Source organism: Bombina bombina, chromosome 3 (assembly GCF_027579735.1).
Source record: "Bombina bombina isolate aBomBom1 chromosome 3, aBomBom1.pri, whole genome shotgun sequence".
Lineage (NCBI taxonomy): Eukaryota > Metazoa > Chordata > Amphibia > Anura > Bombinatoridae > Bombina > Bombina bombina.
In genome coordinates, this window is record NC_069501.1 from 969,575,990 (window position 1) to 969,593,616 (window position 17,627).

The following is a 17,627-nucleotide window of genomic DNA, read 5'->3' on the forward strand; positions in this document are numbered from 1 at the left end:
TTCCATTGTATAGCTTCCAATTATACTACCATCGCTTATTTTGATTTTAGTAAGATTTTATAAAGACATTTATAAATCTTATCTTGATTTTAGAAAGATTTTATAAAGAAATGTATAAATCTTTTATTCACTGTGACCATTGTTTTTTAATATTGTCTTTTATGATGACGTCTATGTTATATGTGTAAATTGGTTTAATGTAATTTGATTAAATATGTATACATTTTAAATACCTTGCATTCCTTTTGATATACCATTTGATTCCACCTTCAGCTTACTGTCCCCCCTAAGGGATTATTTTAGCGCTCCCCTATTGCTTATTTTTTTTTTTCTTTTGAGATCTGGTTGGGAGATCTTGCTATTTGGGAGGAGTATGTGTGGTAGCTTTTAGGCGCTGGAAATATCTATTCTTATATCCTAATCAGAGGGCACCACAGCCTGCAAAACCTTTCTCCCAAAAACAGCTTCCGCAGAAGCAAAAGCGTTGAATTTGTAAAAGTTTGTAAAAGTGTGTAAGGAGGACTAAGTAGCCGCCTTACAAATTTGCTCCATAGAGGCCCTTATTCTTGAAGGCCCAAGACAAAGCCATAGCTCTAGTTGAATGAGCCGTGATCCTCTGAGGAGGCTTATGTCCTGCTGTCTCATAAGCCAAGCGAATCAAACTCCTCAACCAAAAGGATAAAGAAGTAGCAGAGGCCCTTTGCCCCTTGCACTTCCCAGAATACACCACAAAAAGAGATGTAGACTGCCTGAAATCCTTTGCAGCCTGAAGATAGAACTTCAAGGCACAAACCACATCCAGGTTGTGAAGTAACCGCTCCTTAAAAGAAGAAGGGTTAGAACACAAAGAAGGAACAACTATTTCCTGATTGATGTTACGGTTAGACACCACCTTGGGAAGAAACCCCAACCCAGTGCAAAGCACAGCCTTATCCGCATGAAACACCAGATAAGGAGGCTCACTTTGCAAGGCAGCCAGTTCAGATACTTTGCGCGCCGATGCAATAGCCAACAGGAAAAGAACCTTCCAGGACAGAATCTTAATGTCAATGGAATGCATAGGTTCAAACAAAACCCTCTGCAAAACCTTAAGGACCAAGTTTAAGCTCCATGAGGGAGCAGACTGTCTAAAAACAGGCCTGATTCTAGACAGAGCAAAATGATTGAATGTCAGGGAGCTCAGTGAGTCTCCTATACAACAAGACTGATAATGCCGAAATCTGTCCCTTTAAGGAACTAGCAGCAAGACCCTTCTCCAAACCATCTTGGAGAAAGGAAAGAATCATGGATACCTTCACCTTATGCCAAGGATATCCCTGCTTCTCACACCAGGACAAGTAAGTCCTCCACACCTTATGATAGATGCGACAAGTGACTGGCTTCCTTGCCTGAATTAGAGTATCAATCACACTTTCAGAAAAGCCTCTTTTGGCCAAGACTAGGCGTTCAATCTCCACGCAGTCAGCCTCAAAGAATCTAGATTTCGATGTTGATAAGTGCCCTGTTCCAGCAGACCCCTGCGACAGGGTAACCTACATGGCGGAGAGGATGACATCCCCACCAGATACGCAAACCACGTCCTCCGCAGCCACGAAGGAGCAATCATTATGGCCGAGGCCCGCTCCTGTTTGATGCGTGCCACTACACGAGGTAGAAGTGGTAACGGTGGAAAAATGTAAGCTAGGCTGAATCCCCAAGGAACCACTAAGGTATCAATCAGCTCTGCCTGGGGATCCCTGGACCTCAACTCGTATCGGGGTAGTTTGCAATTGAATCTGGACGCCATGAGATCTATCTCCGGCGTTCCCCATCTGTGACAAATCTCCGCAAACACCTCAAGGTGAATAGACCATTCCCCCGGATGGAAGGATTGCCTTCTGAGAAAGTCCGCTTCCCAGTTGTCCACACCTGGAATGTGAATCGCTTAGAGTGAGTAGCTGTGGGACTCCGCCCACTCCAAGATCTGAGACACCTCCCTCATAGCTAGGGAGTTCCTCGTACCCCCCTGATGGTTGATGTAAGCCACAGAGTTAATGTTGTCGGTCTGAAATCTGATGAATCTGACCGACCCCAGAGAAGGCCATGCCTTCAGAGCATTGTAAACTGCTCGGAGTTCCAGGATGTTTATCGGAAGGAGAGACTCCCCCCGGCACCATCTTCCTTGTGCCATCCTGGCACCCCAAACAGCTCCCCATGCTGCCAGACTGGCGTCTGTGGTCACAATCTCCCAGGACGGTCTCAAGAAGGATGTCCCCATGGACAGTTGCTCCAGACGGATCCACCAAGAGAGGGAGTTCCGAGTTCGAGTATCCATGGATATCAGCTGTGATAGATCTGAATGATCACCGTTCCACTGTCTTAACATGCACAATTGAAGAGGTCTGAGATGGAACCTGGCGAATGGGATGACATCTATGCTTGAAACCATGAGACCTATCACCTCCATACATTGAGCCACCGAGGGGCTTGTGGAGGACTGAAGGGCAAGACAGGTGGACACAAGCTTCCTGCGTTGCTGATCTGTGAGAAATATTTTCATGGACATAGAGTCTATTATTGTGCCCAGGAACTCCACCCTGTTGCTGTGAACCAGGGAACTCTTTCCTGAGTTGATCTTCCAACCGTGAGATTGTAGCAAAAGAAGGAGAGCCCTCAAATTATCCTCTGCGAGGCTGAGCGACGGCGCCTGAACTATGATGTCGTCCAGATAAGGCACCACTGCAGTGCCCCTGGATCTGGCCACTGCAAGCAGCGACCCCAGAACCTTCGTGAAGACTCTCGGGCCGTCGCCAGACCAAAAGAAAGGGCCAAACTGGAAGTGTTAGTCCAAAAACGCAAATCTTAGGAACCTGAAGTGGTCCCTGTGAAATGGCACATGAAGGTAAGCGTCCTTCAAGTCTATAGTCGTCATGAACTGCCCTCTTGAACTAGAGGCAGGATAGATCTGATTGTTTCCATTTTGAACGATGGAACACTCAGAAACTTGTTCAAATACTTTAGGTCCAAAATCGGGCAGAACATGCCCTCCTTCTTTGGAACCACAAAAAGATTTGAATAGTACCCTAGACCCCTATCTGCTAGGGGTACTGGTACAATAACCCCTAGAGAGGTAAGATCTCTCACACACTCTAGAAAGGCCTCTCTCTTTTCTGGTCTTAAAAACAGGTTTGACAGGAGAAATCTGCCCCGGGGCGGATGGGATCTGAACCCTATTCTGTAACCCTGGGCGACAACCTCCATAACCCAAGGGCCCTGAACGTCCTGCAACCAGGCATCTGAGAATATAGATAATCTGCCCCTACTTAATATGGAGACCGGTCAGGGGCCACCCCTTCATGTCGATTTCGTCTCGGCGGACTTCTTGCTATGCTTAGACTTGTACCAAGATTGAGCCGGCTTCCAAGATCCCTTGGACTGGTCCACTTTTGCGGCTGGCTGCTGGCGCTGGGCCTTGTCCGCACGAAAGGGACGAAAAGTAGATCCCTTAGGCTTAACCTTCTTATGCTGCGGTAGGAAAGCTCCCTTGCCTCCCGTAACCGTGGATATGATCAAATCCAATCCTGGACCGAACAGGATCTTTCCTTGAAAAGGCAGGGACAACAATCTTGGTCTGCGGAGGTCATGTCCGCAGACCAAGATTTTAGCCACAGAGACCTGCAAGCTAAAACAGAAAAACACCTTAGCATTCAGGTGAATAATTTGCATATTGGCATTGCAGATGAAAGAATTGGCGACCTTTAGCTCCTTAATCTTATCCTGTATCTCGTCGATGGAAGTATCCCCCTGTCCTCGTATACCTTATCAAGCTTAGGAATTGCCGGTTCCTCCCGAATCTTAGGTTCCAGAACCTCCAGAGTAGCAAGCACCTGCCGCAGCAAAAAGCGCAAATTCTCCATCCTAAACCTTAAACCAGGCTCCTCCGCAGCCGGAGGTTTAGATGACACAGACTCCGACCAGAAGGGGCCTCCTCTGAAGAGTCGGAGTGGGCCTCATCATCGTATAGAGCCTCTGGGATTTCCATCGGCGTAGACAAACCCTGGGTCGCGCCGCCATGATACACTCTACGCTTGAGCTTTGCAGAACGTGGTAAGGCATGGATTACTTTAGAAACCGCCAATTCCAGTTGGTCCGCAAAGTCTGATGGCCAACGAATCTCTCCCGAAGGAGTAACGGTTTGACCACGGGGCGCTGCCTGTGCAATCGGAGATGAATACAGAGAACGCACCTCACAGGACGAAGAACCCTCAGAGGTGGACGGCTCAGTAGTACTAGACATCCATTTACATTTAGATGTCGTAACTTTATCAAGGCATGTGGAACATAGTTGAGCAGGCTGATCTACTAGGACCTCCTCACAATAAAGACAGGAATGAGACTTTGTTAAAGAAGGAGAACCCTCCAACACGTCAGAGTCCTCCATAGCTTGCGCTTTTGTTCAGACTAGCTTAACTTACAAAAGGCACCTTTATACCTCCAATGGCTGGGGCACTCACCACCTCCTAGGACCAGGACTACAGAAACCTTTATGTCTCCTATGCCACAGATCAACAGAGGAGGAGAGATAGGCACACCCGGTCACATGGAGTGCCTGGCAGGACCGCCCCTGCACTAATGAAAAAAATGCGCCAATAAGGGCCGCGCAATATTCCCGCAAGTAACCTGAAAGTTCCACATGTTGCCAGAGTCTCATCTTGCACATGACGCAGCAATGACACAATAAACAATATCATGTATAAACCCCCCTGTTCAATAATCCCCTTTCCAGGAATATTAACCCTTGATTCTTTAAAGATAAAAGGCGTCACACTGTGACCCTGTCTTCCATGTTATCTTTATTAATAAAAAATGAAACGATCTTACGAGAATCTACGTTGTGGAACAGCCTCGCTCCTGACATGGACTTGAGTGTAGAAAGCAGGCAGTGAAACTTGTCAACGCTGATTGCTTGTGGAGCTGTTAATATGAGTTGGGATGGTTTCGCATAAAGACTCTGCCTGCATCTCCGGACTCTAACTTTCGCCCAGGCTCTCACTGAGAGGCTGACAGGGCTATTTAAAACTCCAGTCCCAATGTGAAGAGTACTACCCTCCATAAGAGACTACATCAAATCTCCGGCACTTCTCTGCCATCCTCCTGTGAAGAAAGGCAAAGAATGAGACTGGGGGATTAGGGAAGTGGGGGAGGTATTTAAACCTTTGGCTGGGGTGTCTTTGCCTCCTCCTTGTGGCTCGTTTCTTAATTCCTAATAGTAATAAATGAAGCTGTGGCCTCTCCTCCCCTTTAGATGGAAATAGTGTTCACTTTCTGCCAATCCCCTTGTGACCTACACTTACCTTAGAAGTTATTCAATAATTCCTTTAATGTCTGCCAGAAACAAGTAATTTCCTACATCATTCAGGTGCACACTATCTTTCATGAATAAGTCCTCTCTGTTAGCTGTGATGTTTGGGTGCTCCAGGACCATGCAACCTATCCATTTACTGCCTTTCCTGCTGTCTAATTGACTTTTTTCCTGTTTCTATATTTAGCACTCTGAGTCTCACACCTCCAATGCTGTCTTGATATCAAGGTGGACCATACTATTCTTACTCCCTTCCATGCTATCCCTAGGCAACTGAAGATATCTGTTCTCTCAACTCTGGGCCGCTTGCTATATCATTCCCTCCAAGATGTATGAGAAGGACTTGTGGTATTCCCCATCTTCTTCTTGCTCCTTGTTTTGTAGGTACTAGCTTCCTCCATCTTATCCCTCTATTCCCTAGCCATCTCAGGTTGGCTTGTCTGAAACCCAGCTGTCTACCCCATTCTGAATGAGCCTCTCTAACTTTGCTTCGGTCCAATGAACATCTCCCTAAAAACAACAACAGTGTTAGTAACCACTCAATATGTAACAAATTTCAACTTAAGCAGGATAAATGAAATCTTTTTTATATATAGCTTCACATCTTCTCTACCCTAATATAGTATTTGTATGTTGCTTAATTCCACCTACCCCGTTTCTTAATCTGCTACTGTACATGTAGCTGCTCCTATCCTAAATGAATGTGGGGCAAAGCAATTCCTATCCCAACCCAACTCGCACTGCCAGCTGCAAAACTTTAGAATTTTGTTCTATTAGATCCACCCTTGTGCCTAAGAAATAATGGCCCTTTAGCTCTATTGCCCTGCACTAACGCCCTCTACCGGGCATGGTTGATTTCCTGTGGATGGCCCTTAAGTGTATACGCTGGCCCTTTCCTTCCCTTTCAGTTTTAGATTTCCTTATCAGCAACAAGACTCCATCATTAATCACCTTACAAGGACATGAAACCCAAAATTTGATTCAGATAGAGCAAATGATTTTAAACAACTTTCCAAATTACTTTTATTATCTAATTAGGTTTGTTCTCTTTATATCCTTTGTTAAAAACATACCTAGGTATGCTCAGGAGCTACTGATTGGTGGCTGCGCACAAATTCATCATGTTATTGGCTTACCCTATGCAGTCAGCTAGCTACCAGTAGTGTATTGTTGCTTCTTTAACAAAGAATACCAGAAAAAAAGAAACATAGAAAATAGAAGTAAATTGGAAAGTTCTTTAAAATCATATATTTTATCTGAACCATGAAAGAAACAATTTGGATATAATTTCCCTTTATCATCCTTCTCTTTTAGTCCTTGACTACTGTCTCTTTTGGATATTGCTACCAACTCACCTGGCCTCAATGTTCCATGATACGCTAATATACGAGTGTGGCTGTATGTGTGTGAGAGTATGTCTGTATGTGAGTGTGCCTGTGTGTGTTTAATAATGTGTGTATCAGCATGAGCGTGACGGTGTATATGTGACAGTATACATATGAGAGTATGTCTGTATGTGAGTGTGCCTGTGTGTGTTTAATAATGTGTGTATCAGCATTAGCGTGACGGTGTATATGTGACAGTATGCATATGACAGTATGTCTGTCTGTGAGTGTGCATGTGTGTGTTTAATAATGTGTGTATCAGCATAAGCGTGACGGTGTATATGTGACAGTATACATATGAGAGTATGTCTGTATGTGAGTGTGCCTGTGTGTGTTCAATAATGTGTGTATCAGCATGAGCGTGACGGTGTATATGTGACAGTATACATATGAGAGTATGTCTGTATGTGAGTGTGCCTGTGCGTGTTTAATAATGTGTGTATCAGCATTAGCGTGACAGTGTATATGTGACAGTATACATATGAGAGTATGTCTGTATGTGAGTGTGCATGTGTGTGTTTAATAATGTGTGTATCAGCATTAGCGTGACGGTGTATATGTGACAGTATGCATATGAGAGTATGTCTGTATGTGAGTGTGCCTGTGTGTGTTTAATAATGTGTGTATCAGCATTAGCGTGACGGTGTATATGTGACAGTATACATATGAGAGTACGTCTGTATGTGAGTGTGCATGTGTGTGTTTAATAATGTGTGTATCAGCATTAGCGTGATGGTGTATATGTGACAGTATACATATGAGAGTATGTCTGTATGTGAGTGTGCCTGTGTGTGTGTTTAATAATGTGTGTATCAGCATTAGCGTGACGGTGTATATGTGACAGTATACATATGAGAGTACGTCTGTATGTGAGTGTGCATGTGTGTGTTTAATAATGTGTGTATCAGCATTAGCGTGATGGTGTATATGTGACAGTATACATATGAGAGTTCGTCTGTATGTGAGTGTGCATGTGTGTGTTTAATAATGTGTGTATCAGCATTAGCGTGATGGTGTATATGTGACAGTGTATATGTGACAGTATACATATGAGAGTATGTCTGTATGTGAGTCTGCATGTGTGTGTTTAATAATGTGTGTATCAGCATGAGCGTGACGGTGTATATGTGACAGTATACATATGAGAGTATGTCTGTATGTGAGTGTGCATGTCTGTGTTTAATAATGTGTGTATCAGCATGAGCGTGACAGTGTATATGTGACAGTATACATATGAGAGTATGTCTGTATGTGAGTGTGCATGTGTGTGTTTAATAATGTGTGTATCAGCATTAGCGTGACGGTGTATATGTGGCAGTATACATATGAGAGTATGTCTGTATGTGAGTGTGCATGTGTGTGTTTAATAATGTGTGTATCAGCATGAGCGTGACGGTGTATATGTGACAGTATGCATATGAGAGTATGTCTGTATGTGAGTCTGCATGTGTGTGTTTAATAATGTGTGTATCAGCATTAGCGTGACGGTGTATATGTGACAGTATACATATGAGAGTATGTCTGTATGTGAGTGTGCCTGTGCGTGTTTAATAATGTGTGTATCAGAATTAGCGTGACGGTGTATATGTGACAGTATACATATGAGAGTATGTCTGTATGTGAGTGTGCATGTGTGTGTTTAATAATGTGTGTATCAGCATTAGCGTGACGGTGTATATGTGACAGTGTATATGTGACAGTATACATATGAGAGTATGTCTGTATGTGAGTCTGCATGTGTGTGTTTAATAATGTGTGTATCAGCATGAGCGTGACGGTGTATATGTGACAGTATACATATGAGAGTATGTCTGTATGTGAGTGTGCATGTGTGTGTTTAATAATGTGTGTATCAACATTAGCGTGACGGTGTATATGTGACAGTATGCATATGAGAGTATGTCTGTATGTGAGTGTGCATGTGTGTGTTTAATAATGTGTGTATCAACATTAGCGTGACGGTGTATATGTTACAGTATACATATGAGAGTATGTCTGTATGTGAGTGTGCCTGTGCGTGTTTAATAATGTGTGTATCAGCATTAGCGTGACGGTGTATATGTGACAGTATACATATGAGAGTATGTCTGTATGTGAGTGTGCATGTGTGTGTTTAATAATGTGTGTATCAGCATTAGCGTGATGGTGTATATGTGACAGTATACATATGAGAGTATGTCTGTATGTGAGTGTGCATGTGTGTGTTTAATAATGTGTGTATCAGCATTAGCGTGACGGTGTATATGTGACGGTGTATATGTGACAGTATGCATATGAGAGTATGTCTGTATGTGAGTGTGCATGTGTGTGTTTAATAATGTGTGTATCAGCATGAGTGTGACGGTGTATATGTGACGGTGTATATGTGACAGTATGCATATGAGAGTATGTCTGTATGTGAGTGTGCATGTGTGTGTTTAATAATGTGCAATTGAGTGAGCATAAGCATAGAAATGTTACAGTATATAAGAGCATGGCTGTGTGTATGTGTGATAATGGCCTCCATTTATGAAGCAGCGAATGCTTGCCTGAAACAGAAGTTAAGAAGCAGCGGTTATAAGACTCCTTAACCTGTCTGTCACCTTTTAGTTGGCAAAGTGAGGTTAAAGGGACATGAAACCCAAAATGTTTCCTTCATGATTCAGATAGTTTAAACAACTGTCCGATTTACCGCTATTATCAAAGTTGCTTCATTCTCTTTGTATCCTTTGTTAAAGAAACACCAATGCACTACTGGGAGCTAGCTGATCAAATCAAACAAGCCAGTTAAAACAGTCATATATGTACAGCTGTAATTTGAGAGGACATTTTATACATGCCCATGTTCAGCCCATTTTATGAAAAAAACAAAAACAATTATGCTGCTTTGTACGGCCGGGGGGGGGCCTTCATGGATTCTTGTACCTGGGCCCTGAAGTTTCTAGTTACACCTCTGTCCTAAACACTTGGACAGTGTGTCTGCAATCACAATTTTTACTTTATGTGCTTAGTTCTAAACATAATGTTGAGCTGCAAACACCTCAATACCAAATGCGTTAAGTAACTAGTTACAGGCAATGATGATGCTTCCGCTACCTCCATGCTGTCTAGCTTGTTTTTCTGTATCTCTAGCACTACTATTATTGTGAAAAATTCGAATAAGGATAAGTTCTTTGTCCAACCCCTCTCCACCCATTCCTTGGGCCATGCTCAGATCTGCTTTCATCTACCCTCTTAGCCTAATCTTATGTTCAGGCTTGCTCACCCCTTTTCTACCTGTTTCCAATTTCTTTTAAAAATCCTCCCTGCAGCGTTCACCCTGCATGCAAAATGTAGACCCCCCCAACAATTTTTGCATCTCCAAGGCATTCTCAATGAACATATTGGCCTTTTCTATCTTATCCAATGGCAACTTACATTCGGCTAGATTACGAGTTTTTCTCGGTAATGGTGTGCGGTGCTAACGCTAATTTTTTTCTCACCGCTTACTTAAGACAGTGCTGGTATTATAGGTTTTTACAAACCCGGCATTATCCGCAGAAAAGTGAGCATTGAACAAAATTTAGCTCCACATCTCACCTCAATACCAGCGCTGCTTACGGTAGCGGTGAGCTGGCTAAACGTGCTCGTGCACGATTTCACCATAGGAAACAATGGGGCTGAGACGGCTGAAAAAAACCTAACACCTGCAAAAAAGCAGCGTTCAGCTCTTAACGCAGCCCCATTGATTCCTATGGGGAAAGACATTTTATGTTTACACCTAACACCTTAACATGAACCCTGAGTCTAAACACCCCTATTCTTACACTTATTAACCCCTAATCTGCCGCCCCTGACATCGTCGCCACCTGCATTATATTATTTACTAATAGTTACATTGTATCTAGCTTAGGGTTTATTTTTATTTTACAGGCAAGTTTGTATTTATTTTAACTAGGTACAATAGTTATTAAATAGCTATTAACTATTTAATAACTACCTAGCTAAAATAAATACAAATTTACCTGTAAAATAAAACCTAACCTAAGTTACAATTACATCTAACACTACACTATAATTAAATTACCTAAACTAACTACAATTAAATTAAATAAACTAAATTACGAGAAACCCCCCCCCCCCCACTAAATTACAGAAAATAATAAAATAATTACTTTTTTTTAAAACTAATTACACATAATCTAATCCCCCTAATAAAATAACCCCCCCAAAATAATAAAAATCCCTACCCTATACTAAATTACAAATAGCCCTTAAAAGGGCCTTTTGCGGGGCATTGCCCCAAAGTAATCAGCTCTTTTACCTGTAAAAAAAAATACAATAACCCCCCAACATTAAAACCCACCACCCACACACCCAACTCTACTCTAAAACCCACCCAATCCCCCCTTAATAAACCTAACACTAACCCCTTGAAAATCACCCTACCTTGAGACGTCTTCACCCAGCCAGGCACAAGTGGTCCTCCAGACGGTCCGAAGTCTTCATCCTATCCGGGCAGAAGAGGACCTCCAGACGGGCAGAAGTCTTCATCCAGGCGGCATCTTCTATCGTCTTTCATCCGGAGCGGAGCGGGTCCATCTTGAAGACATCCGACGCAGAGCATCCTCTTCTTCCGACAGCGACAGGAACAATGACGGGTCCTTTAAATGATGTCATCCTTTAAATGACGTCATCCTTTAAATGGCGCCCCTTCAATTCCGATTGGCTAATAGAATTCTATCAGCCAATCGGAATTAAGGTAGAAAAAATCCTATTGGCTGATCCAATCAGCCAATAGGATTGAGCTCACATTCTATTGGCTGTTCCAATCAGCCAATAGTATGCAAGCTCAATCCTATTGGCTGTTCTAATCATTGGATCAGCCAATAGGATTTTTTCTACCTTAATTCCGATTGGCTGATAGAATTCTATCAGCCAATCGGAATTGAAGGGACGCCATCTTGGATGACGTCATTTAAAGGATCCGTCATTGTTCCAGTCGCCGTCGGAAGAAGAGGATGCTCCGTGTCGGATGTCTTCAAGATGGACCCGCTCCGGATGGAAGAAGATAGAAGATGCCGCCTGTAATTTAGTGTTTGTTTTTTTCCGTAATTTAGTTTATTTAATTTAATTGTAATTAATTGTAGTTAGTTTAGGTAATTCATTTAATTATAGTGTAGTGTTAGGTGTAATTGTAACTTAGGTTAGGTTTTATTTTACAGGTAAATTTGTACTTATTTTAGCTAGGTAGTTATTAAATAGTTAATAGCTATTTAATAACTATTGTACCTAGTTAAAATAAATACAAACTTGCCTGTAAAATAAAAATAAATCCTAAGCTAGATACAATGTAACTATTAGTTATATTGTAGCTAGCTTAGGGTTTATTTTATAGGTAAGTATTTAGTTTTAAATAGTAATAATTTATTTAATTGTAGTAATTTTATTTCGTTTTATTTAAATAATATTTAAGTTAGGGGGGTTAGGTTTAGGGTTAGACTTAGGTTTAGGGGTTAATACATTTCATATAGTGTCGGCGATGTTGGGGGCGGCAGATTAGGAGTTAATAAATGTAGGTAGGTGTCGGCGATGTTAGGGACGGCAGATTAGGGGTTAATAAAATTTAAATAGTGTTTGCGAGGCGGGATTGTGGCGGTTTAGGGGTTAATATATTTATTTAAGTGGCAGCAATGTTCGGTCGGCAGATTAGGGGTTAAAATTTTTATTGAAGTGTTTGCGATGGGGTGGGGGGGCTCGGTTTAGGGGTTAATAGGTAGTTTATGGGTGTTAGTGTACTTTTTAGCACTTTAGTTAAGAGTTTTATGTTACGGCGTTAGCCCATAAAACTCTTAACTACTGACTTTTAAATGCGGTAGGAGTCTTGACAGGAGAGGGTGTACCACTCACTTTTGCCAACAATCGTAATACCGGCGTTAGGAAAATCCCATTGAAAAGATAGGTTACGCAAATTGACGTAAGGGGTTTGTGGTATGCTAAAATCGCGGAAAAAAAAGTGAGCGGTACACCTGTACCTGTCAGACTCGTAATACCAGCGGGCATTAAAAAGCAGCGTTGGGACCCCTCAACGCTGCTTTTTAAGGCTAACGCAAGACTCGTAATCTAGGTGATTGCCCTTTCATCGTATCTATTGTAATCCCCAAAAATGTAATTCTAGACCCTGTTCTTTCTGACTTATTGTGTGTGACTGGTACACTTAATTCCTCTAACATCCCTATTAATTTGTCCTTCAACAAACTACAGTACACCGAATTTGCTGGCCCTGCAATTAAGAAATCATCTAGACTGTCTCCTACTCTTTTTTTTACTAACAACCAGTGTAAGAACAAACTAAAGGTCTCAAATACTGCACAAGAAACAGCACACCCCATGAGAAGGCATTTTTCAAAATAATACTGCCCTTGAAACTTACACCCCTTTAACTTGTAGCTGTCTGGATGTAACAGTAATAACTTAAATAAAGATTCTATAGCAACTTTCTCTAACAGCTTACCCTGACCCATCCTGTACCCCTAACTCCTGGCTTTTTCCTGTATGGTTCTCTGCCACTTTGACAAGCCTTTGCCACGTATCAGGTATCCTCACCCCAAACTGCTTTCTACCTCTGTCCCCCATTTCCAGATTACTCCTTCTAAATTCTGAATTGTAATCTTTCCAAAAAAAACAACATACTTTATGTAACACTCCATTATCATGTGCACATATCTTACCATCAGTTTTATCTGTTCTGGATGAATCAATATGAAGCATTCAGCGTATACCATTATACCCTTAACCCATTCTGTGAATGTCTGCTTTGGCTTATTTTTAACCTCCCCACTACTGCGTCCACTGTCATTTCAAATACATCAACAAATTCACCTTTCTCTGCTTTTGCTATTTGGGCTTGAAATGTATAGCTGGCAACACTAATTTTATTCCTTCTATTTCTTTCACTCCTTTTACTTCCACTTCACTTGCTGTTGGGCCGTTCTGGTCACTTCTGCCTGTACCTTTTTGTCTGATCTACCGTCCCCATTTTGAGAAAAAAAACAGACTGACTCTGCTGCTTGGACATATTATTATTGCCCCAGTTGTTAGGAAAACTACACCCCTGTACCCCACCCTGTGTAAAGTTTGTGTATGGGGCTGGGTCAGGCGTGTTAAATGAATTGTTGCCACATGCAAGTTGTTGTTGTTGGGGGCATACGTTAAAGGGTTGATTAACATTCGTGTTAATGATTGCACCTGGGCCAGAGATGGGAGACTTGTAGAAAATTAGAACAAACCTGCATATTTGACTGAGGACCCAACCGTACAAATTATTTGACCCCATGCATTTAAGCCAGTCATATTTGAGCCCCATTGCTGGCTTACTGGCTGATTGATGACTTCCATCGCCTGCACATTTGGGCCTAATGCCTGCGCATTGGAATGAGGAGGGGGTTTGAACAAGGCGCTGGAGTGCAATTGAGGAGCCCGCAGGAGTTGATGGAGTGCAGACAGAGGCTTCTGAGTGCATGGATAAAGCGGCAGGAGTAGTACAATGTGAGGAGCGAGGAAGGAGAAACAGGAAGGAAAAAAATTGTACTTACCCCATCTGCAGCATGTTCTACCCTCTGAAAGGCCACAGCCCCTTTTTTAGCTCTAGTTGTGTTGAACATACTCCTTTGCTCCTGTATTGTTTATAACTCCCATTCATTCTTACCTGCTTCTGGTCAGCATAATTTATAAAGTTCTCCTCAGAGTTCTGCAAAACAAAGAAGAAAAGTTTGTTTTTCTGCCTGTTCCTGTGTGCGGCCCCTTTTAAGCCATAGTCCAGTGATTTTTAACCTTTTTTTTGCCGTGGCACACTTTTTTACATTAAAAAATCCTGTGGCACACCACCATCCCAAAATTAAAAAAAAAATCACACATTGTAGCCTAATACATCATATATATATACACATACACACAAACACACACATACTGTATGTATTGTGCTGTTATGCCATGCCTCCTACAAACTACCCCTGCACTGGGAGTAAAAAACAAGCAAAGTTTAAAAAATATGTCACACTGTTGTCAGTCTGCCGTGGCACACCTGAGGATCTCTCACGGCACACTAGTGTGCCACGGCACACTGGTTGAAAAACACTGCCATAGTCTACCTGCAGCAGCCCCTCCCACTCTACCTGTAATCTGTCTGCTGCCGCAACTCCCATTGTTTCAGTTTACAGGAACCCACCCCACCCTTATTATGTTCCCTTCCCATGCTGATCAGTGCACTCCTGTAAAAATTCACAAAATCTTTCTTGTGCAATGCCGCCCCAGCTCTCACACAACCAAGTGAGAGCAGGACCTGTCAATCGTCCTGAACAAGTTAATATCAGGATAATTTATTCAACTTCCTCTAAGGTGGAGGAGATGATAATAAGCAATTTCTGTTTCTTAAATGCACAGCAACACAAAGCTAGAAAATGTTGCTTGAAAAATCGTCCTTGGCCATGTTCCCTTCATTTTGCTTTAGGACAGCATAACTTGAGTGCAGAGCGTGTGGTTTTGCAGCAAGCTGGTAGTGGATTACAACAGTAGCCGGATGTGCATTTGTGAAGCAGTGGAGTGGCAGCAAGTATGCATAATGTAAAGTCAATAAAATATCTGTGACAATATTTAATTTAAGGAATGCTGATACATTAAAACTGCTATTATTGGGAAAAGTACCAGTTTTGAGGCCCCACAACTTCATTTTTGTAAACAGCTTCATTGTGGGCAAAAATTATTCTGAAATGTTTAAACCTCAATATGAAGAAATCTTATGACTTTCTTCCAGTAAATGGCAATTCAGGGCAAAGTATATTACTTTACCATACCTATGGATATATCATGAATATGTGCATATATCTACTTAAAGGGATATGAAACCCTTTTTTTAAAAAAAAAGTTTCCAATTTATTTCTATTATCAAATGTTCTTCTTTCTCATGATATTTTGTGTTGAAGAAATACCTAGGTAGGTGTCTGGAGCACTTCATGTCAGGAACTAGTACTGCCATATAGTGCTCCAGAAATGTGTCGGCTCCTGAGCATACATCCCTGCTTTTCAACAAAAAATACAAAGTGAACTAATAAAAATTGAAAATAGAAGTAAATTAGAAAGTTGTTTAAAATTGCATTCTCTATCTGAGTCATGAAAGAAAAAATTGGGTTTCATAACCCTGTTAACCCTTTGAGTGCTAATGAAGGCTCTGACCCGTCACAGAGTTTCCCACTCTGGTACTAATGACGGCTCAGAGCCGTCACCAGCACTCTCCCATCTTGAGGGAGATCTGGGGGCTCCCACCCGCTCCTACCCCGGCGATCGTGCCTGTAGAGTGGGAAAGTGCTTAGCACTCAAAGGGGGTTAAAGGGACATGAAACCCCCAAAAAAAATATTTCATGCTTCAGATAGAAAATACAAAGTTTCATTCTCTTGGTATCATTTGTTGAAGGAGCAGCTATGCACTAAAGGTTTCTAACTGAACACATGGGTGAGCCAATCACAATCAATATATATATATATGCAGGCACCAATAAGCAGATAGAACCTAGGTTCTCTGCTGCTCCTGAGCTTGCCTAGATAAACCTTTCAGCAAAGGCTAACAAAAGAAGTAAGCAAATTAAATAATAGAAGTAAATTGAAAGTTGTTTAAAATGATATTCTCTATCTGAACCATGAAAGAAAAATTTGGGGTTTCATGTCCCTTTTAAGTCTCCTGTGATCACAATCAATTCGTTGGGACTGTTTAAGCTTACATGCATGCTTTTCCTACCACAAGTTTTTATAGTTGTCTTAATATATTTTTTGTAATGCTGGTGTATTTTGTATACATGCAAGTGGCACTTCTTGTAGAAATATAGATCCTCCTAGGGATACCAAAGTGACAGAGTCCTACATAAAAAGTTTTTTCATGTGGGGTCACCATCTGGTTGAGGTGTCGTTGCTGCTGTTAGCCACTTTATTTTGTTAACTTCCATTCTAGTCAGGTTTGGATATCACAAATATTGATAAGGATGATGTATGTTTACACTTTTTCAAGTGGAATTTTTGTTTGAACTGTATGTGAGATGAAGTAATAAAATATAGTTTGTAAACGTATAATAATGTGCTGAATTCCCTATCTATTCAATGAAAGCTTACGGTTCCTGTATTTTTCTCTGCTTAATAGAAATAAAACTTTGAAATATACTACTGTTTTTGTTATTAGCTTAGGGGTTAAAAGCTAACCATAGATGAAAGCAAAGAAGGAAACAGTCGAAAGGATATTAAATGGGCCAGATCAGAAGCTCAGTTAGAAAGTAGGACAACTCTCTTGATGGATAGGGCATTTCATATAAATAAAACCATCTTTAACTATATCACTTTTGTTACCAGGTTCAATGCTCAGTATCTGAAAATATGCAAAATTATTAAAAAACATTCGCCTAGATCACAAGTTTGGCGTTAGCCTTAAAAAGCAGCGTTGAGAGGTCCCAATGCTGCTTTTTAACGCCCGCTGGTATTACGAGTCTGACAGGTACAGGTGTACTGCTCACTTTTCTTCCGCGACTCGATGCTACCGCAAATCCCCTTACATCAATTCCGTATCCTATCTTTTCCATGGGATTTTTTTTTAAGGAAGCATTTTATTACAGAAAGCGTGGTGGATTCATGGAATGAACTTCCATTTGAGGTGGTAAACACAAAGACTGTAAAGGAATTTAAAAATGCCTGGGACATGCATAAGGCTATCCTAAGGAAAAAGTAACATGTAATATGGGTAGACTTGATGGGCCTTTTTGGTTCTTATCTACCGTCAAATTCTATCTTTCTATGTTTCTATTTTCCTAACGCCGGTATTACGAGTCTTGGAAGAAGTGAGCGGTAGACCCTCTCCTGTCAAGACTCCTACCGCATATAAAAGTCAGTAGTTAAGAGTTTTATGG